Source organism: Cupressus sempervirens, chromosome 6 (assembly GCF_028749045.1).
Source record: "Cupressus sempervirens isolate cs-2001-9-10 chromosome 6, ASM2874904v1, whole genome shotgun sequence".
NCBI classification, from domain to species: Eukaryota; Viridiplantae; Streptophyta; class Pinopsida; order Cupressales; family Cupressaceae; genus Cupressus; species Cupressus sempervirens.
In genome coordinates, this window is record NC_143123.1 from 687,553,106 (window position 1) to 687,559,403 (window position 6,298).

Genomic DNA, 6,298 nt, shown 5'->3' on the forward strand with positions numbered 1-6,298 from the left:
AAGAAACAACATTTTATTGATTCTTTTCTAGATAAAGCCAGAGAAGTTATGAGAAAATTGGGTTTCACCCCCGACAGTGGAATGGTTCCACTGGTTGTGCGAAAGCAGATAGGATATATTGTTATTCAGAAGGAGATGACCATTGTAAACAAAGAAAAATAGGTATTTGAATCTACTAGTACTATCCTTGAAGAAAGACCCCCTAAACCTTCTCTCAAAAGAAGAAAAATAATAAGGGAAGAAGAATCCCCTGATGAAGGTTACTCACCTTCCAAAACTCCAATGAGAATTGAGGAAGAGTAGCTCACCAATGAGCAAATTGAACAAATGGGGTCACAAGGAGGAATTTTTGTTACTCAAGAAGAAATTGATGAAGGAAACCCCCAGGAGCCTCCTGTGCCCAGTTTTGAATTAACTATAGCAGATTTTAGAGGAAGGGAATCAGACCCTATTTTGGAACAAGCCAATCAACAATTTTTGTCTGATAACAGTTTTCTAAAATCTAGGGCTTTCCATCAGTTTGCATGGAGGGCAAGCATGCACATTTTTGAACAAAGGTGTCAGAATATGAAAGCAGGGCATCCAGAAATGGATGAAGCCTCCATTCAGGATCAAATAAAGGAACAAATGATACAAGAGTTCCAGAATATAACCCCTGATGAGGGTAGACAGATGGTGAAAAATGCAAATATTTTATTATTGCCCAATTGGGATATTGTTGATGCATTAATTTTTAATTCTGTATCAAATAATTTAGGATTACAGGATCTAGATAAAGAGGAATTCTTGGGAACAGCATTCAGTAATGATCAAGCTACCCTTTTTATGTGGTCATTAAGAAGAGGATCTAGGACTACTTCATCACAGCCTGATGATTCAGGACTAATAAGGAGTATCATTGTGCTGAGGGTTGCTGATACTTCAAATGTACAGGCAGCCCACATGAATGTGGATTATTCTAAATTAGCCTCGGCCACTACAGAAAGAGAAGAAAAGGAAATGACTGATTTGCAGAGTAAGTATGAAATAGTGGTGGATGCCTACAATCAAGAAGTAAAAAAGAGGATTGAGTTGAAAAATAGGGTATCTCAATTGGAAAAGATACTTGGGAAAAGAAAGGTGGGAGAATCTAGTACACTTAGAATTGCATACCCTTCACGGTCATTTTTTGGATCAACCCCTATCATTGAAATACTTGACACTCCTGAAAGGCCCCAATTCTATACTAAAGAGGACTTTGAAGCAGAAAAAACCAAATTTCATGAGTTGCAGATAGAATTTAGAAATCAACAGGAAGAAAAATTGAAGCAGGGTGTGGTATATTTTAGGGATAAAATACAATGGTCAAATTTTTATGATCAGTTGACAAGGATTGTAACTCTCATGGAAAAGTTGAATAGAGAAAAGGATGGACTGACTCTTCTTGCGAAGAAATGGAGGGAGAGAAATAATGATATTAAAATCATATGTATATCTACAGTCCAAATGCCTTATCATCAAGTTGAGAAGATTTTTTATTTATTAAATAAGCTAGAAAATTTTGATGATGAAAGAGATTCTTTACAAAGAAGATTAACACTCTATTTTTCCAAATATATTGCTAAAAAATTCACCCTATTTCCTTGTTCTTTAGAATCTGTTGATACAGTAAAGGAAAAGGAAAAATGGAAAAGAGAGATGGATGAGTTATTCAATGAAAGAATAATAAACATCATCAGTGAGACTCGCCATTGGTTTTGGGCAAAGACAAATGAAGAGCTAGTAAAAATACAGTTGTATTATACTGCTATGAGAAAAGAATTTGATGATTTAGAAGAAAGTGTAAATTCTTTAGTAAAGATACAAAGAGAAGATCTAAGTTTTGATTGGCCAGATGATGATGCTTTTAATAAATGGAAAAATCAGTTTATCGAACAGATGTCAGGAGACAATGAGAAAGAAGATGCAAAAGTAACAATTACCCTTGTAATTAGAAATGAAGACATGGAAAATCCCCAGAGTAAAGTGAGTTTGCAGGTAACAGAAGATGATACATCACTTTCAGACCTCATGGTTATGTACTCTAAAGATGAAGAATGATTATAAGATCAGATCATATTTCTTCTTTCAACAACTGAGAAGCATAATAGAAAGGGACCCACCAAGGAATGTTTGTTGTAATTAACCTTGCTATTATTTTGTTCTTGTCTTTCTTTTAGAAGGACACCTGTCACTTTCTTTAGCCTGAAGCTTGTTGCATCTCACACTATTTAAGTGAGATCCCAAGGCTAAAGAATGGTCTGAATTCTATTTTTACTAAGTATTGTGCTTAGTCTTATTTTTTGTCCAAACATTTGGAAAGCAAGTTTGTAATGTATTTTTCTGTCAAATTCTCTGAGAATACATGAATGTAGAAAGAGCTGTGTTTCTTTTCTGAAGGTCTTTCTGGGTCTATTGAAAAGGATATACCATTTTCAAAGGAAATGAATACAAATTATGAATTGTCCCCATATTAGTTCTTTCTGAATTTTGTCTCCTTTTAAATACTTAGCTACCTTGATGTTGTATGAGTAAAAGCTTGTGCAATTGATTACAATCTAGTAGGGATGTATATCCATTTATTATTGTTGTTAATTCAATGGATTAAATAAGGGCTTCGATGAATGTGATGAGATTTCTTAGGTATTGAAAAGGATTTTGAATGATAAATTCTGATAAGAATTGCTGATAGAATTTGTTGTAAAGCAACAAAATAGATCTAAGAATTTGCTATAGAGTCTGAACCCCAATGGATTAGGCACTGATCAAATTATTTCAGCTGAAAGAGAAGTATATTATAACTAGTTTTCAAATGCATCATCAAATCAAATTTTACTTTTATTTCCTGTAAGATCTTCAAAGTTGGCCAGAACTTTTCTGCATGGAATGTTTTAGCTTCATTTATCCATTGTTGCTGAAAACATCTGCAGATCTATAGAAGAATTCTTGGCCATGTCTTTTCAAGGGATGTGTTTACCAATTTGGTAAGAGTTATGTATATGTTTGAGGATTTAGAAATGAGAATCAGAATGAAACTAAGAATAATTATCATACAGTTGTTCCAGTTTTCAACCATCCCCCGGTACACCCGCACTGGTTTTGCAGAGCCAAAAGAGTAGAAAACCATCTATGGTTTTGTTTGAAGTTGGGTCCTAGTACTTTTCATATGCAATTGTTAATGAGAATTCGCTATTCTTTAGGTTGTGTATGTACTGTTATCCAGGTATTAAGCCTTTTGTCGCTTAGTAGTTTTAGCACTGTTTTATAAATAAAAACACCAACACATAACTCGATATATATATATATTTCTATTTTCTCTTCATCCAAATTATTTGGATAGCAGATTGGTATAACAATCACTTTATCTAGCATTACAGGGTTACACTAGATTTCTTGTCCTTCCTTCTTCTTATTCTTAATTTTTTGACTTCTTTCTTTTTGAATATATAATGCTTCTGCTTAGTGATACACTTTGTAGCTTAGGAACTTAGAATTTTAGACATCTCTATTTGATTCTAGTGTCTTTCATCGATTCATATACCTTTTTTGTGAATAAAAAACAATAGAAGCTATAGTAAATGCTACAAAAGGCTCTAATTGTAATGCCCCGCCAAGGGATCCAATCTAATGCAGAAGCATCTTGCATGGGAAAATTATTTATTAAGAGAGAGAGAGAGAGAGAGAGAGAGAGAGAGAGAGAGAGAGAGAGAGAGAGAGAGAGAGAGAGAGAGAGAGTTAATTAATTAATTAATTAAATTATGGGGGAGAGAGAAAGTGGCAAAAATAGAAAGAAAATAATAAAAAATATAAAATAGGAAAAAAATGAAAAAAAGAGAAATTCCTATTTTCAATGTGCATAGGTGGCGTGAATAAAAAGAAAAAGAAAAGTTGGCATTCCATTTATAAAGGTGTGTAGGTGGAATTCTAGAAGGTTGTGGATAAAAATGTATTTAATATTTGAAGGTGTGTAGGTGGAATTTTCGAAGGTTTTAGATAATTTATGTATTTAATATTTGTTGGGTGCTTAATTGTATTTGGGTGGGAATTTGATATTTATCTAAAGGTAGTTGTATTTACCTTTTATCCCACATTGGTTGTGTTTGTAATGTCTTAGGTTAGAAGTGCCTATTTAAGCAAGGCTTATTATCATTTGTAATCAAGTTTGGGAAATAGAAGCTCTTCAAATGTAATCTCTTGTAAGAAAACTTGAGAAATAGAATTTTGGGAAGTAGAAGCTCTTCTAATGGAAGCTCTTCGAATGTAATTTTTTGTAGAAGCTCTTAGTGAGCAATCTCTCTTATATTGTAAGAATTTGAAGTTCTTTCATTTGGAGAATATTGTAATGAATTTCAAGTATTAATGGATGCTTTATGAAGTATTTTGTCATCATTTTGACTCCATCTTGTTGTGTTCTTGATGGTGAGTTGGTACGGGTGGTATGGCTCTACATCAGTGGTATCAAACTGGGAGTTCTTGAGTGTGCAAACAGATCACTGAACATGAGGTAGTATGCACTAAGACCTTGAGTTGGGTGAAGTTTATCAAGAAGTTCTTGATTGTGTAGACAGATCACCAACTATGAGGTAGTTTGCACAAGGTTCTTGTGTTGCACTAGATTTTTCTTCGAAAGACTTGATTATGGGGAAGAGAAAAAAGAAGATGACTTTTGTGATTGGATGGATTCTGAGGATTCCTCAAATTGAGAAATTTAGAGCAAGAAATCAACAGTCATTACTAGTTGATTTGCAGAAGCAAGTGAATGAATTAGAAGCTGAGTTGCAGAAACAAAGAGCACGTCACCAGAAAAGAGATGTTGATAATTTCTTGGATGCAAAAAAGAAAGAAGATCCAATGGATTATCAAACATGTGATACAAAAGAAGAGCAAGATGATGAAGAGGAAATTATTTTCAAATCTAAAGTTGAAGAAGATAAAAGAGAAGAGGAAAAACATGAAGATGACAAGATTTATGAACCTAAAATAGATCAAGATGATTTGAAGATTGCAGCAATGGAGGAAAAGTATAGTGCCTTCGTTGGAGATCAAGCAAGTGGAGTAGTTACATGCATTTTTGACAACATGAAAGTGACAAGCAAAGATGATGGTGTCATACCGGTAAATTCTTATGAATCATGAGATGTTGTCTTTGAGGTGAGTTTGAAAGATTATGATGATGGTTTGCATGAGGATCTTGCTATTAATGTGTGGCATGCAAAGGAAGATTGGTATGGTGTTGCTAGGTTTATTGCAGGTTTGATTAATTCAACAAAATTAAATGAGGATGAGATTTATACTTGGACAGAGTTCATTGCGAAAGAGCATTTTCAGCAGCAAACACTTGTTCTGACTAGGTGTTGGAAAGAAGAAAGAAGGAAATATATCGGCACCGGATACTTGTTCCATCTATGTGTTGGAGGAAGAGAAAAAAAAAATGTCAACAGTGGCTACTTCAATTTGTGAATCCATTCTCACAAAATTTTTCCTACCATGGGAGTCGGGTGCAGGAGCATCATAAATCAGAGAAAAAAATTTGGAAGCCTTTAGTGAAGATAAAGATGGTTGTATATCTTTCTTTTGGTATCAAAGTGTGGGACACACTTTTCTATCTACTAGGGGAGTCTAATGCAGGAGCATCTTGCATGGGAAAATTATTTATTAAAAAAAAAAAAAAAAAAGAGAGAGAAAAAAAAATTGTGGACAGAGAAAGTGGCAAAAATAGAAAGAAAATAATAAAAAATAGAAAATAGGAAAAAAATGAGAAAAGGAGAAATTCCTATTTTCAATGTGCATAGGTGGCGTGAATAAAATTTTAAAAAGAAAAAAGAAAAAGAAAAAAACTTGGCATTCCATTTATCAAGGTGTGTAGGTGGAATTCTAGAAGGTTGTGGATAAAAATGTATTTAATATTTGAAGGTGTGTAGGTGGAATTCTAGAAGGTTTTGGATAAATCATGTATTTAATATTTGTTGGGTGCTTAGTTGTATTTGGGTGGGAATTTCATATTTATTTAAAGGTAGTTGTATTTACCTTTTATCCCACATTAGTTGTGTTTGTAATGTCTTGGGTTAGAAGTGCCTATTTAAGCAAGGCTTATTATCATTTGTAATCAACCCCAAGAAATAGAAGCTCTTCAAATGTAATCTCTTATAAGAAAGCTTGAGAAGTAGAAGTTTGGGAATTAGAAGCTCTTCTAATGGAAGCTTTTCGAATGTAATTTTTTGTAGAAGCTCTTTAAATGTAATATCTTGTAGAAGCTCTTAGTGAGCAATCTCTCTTATAT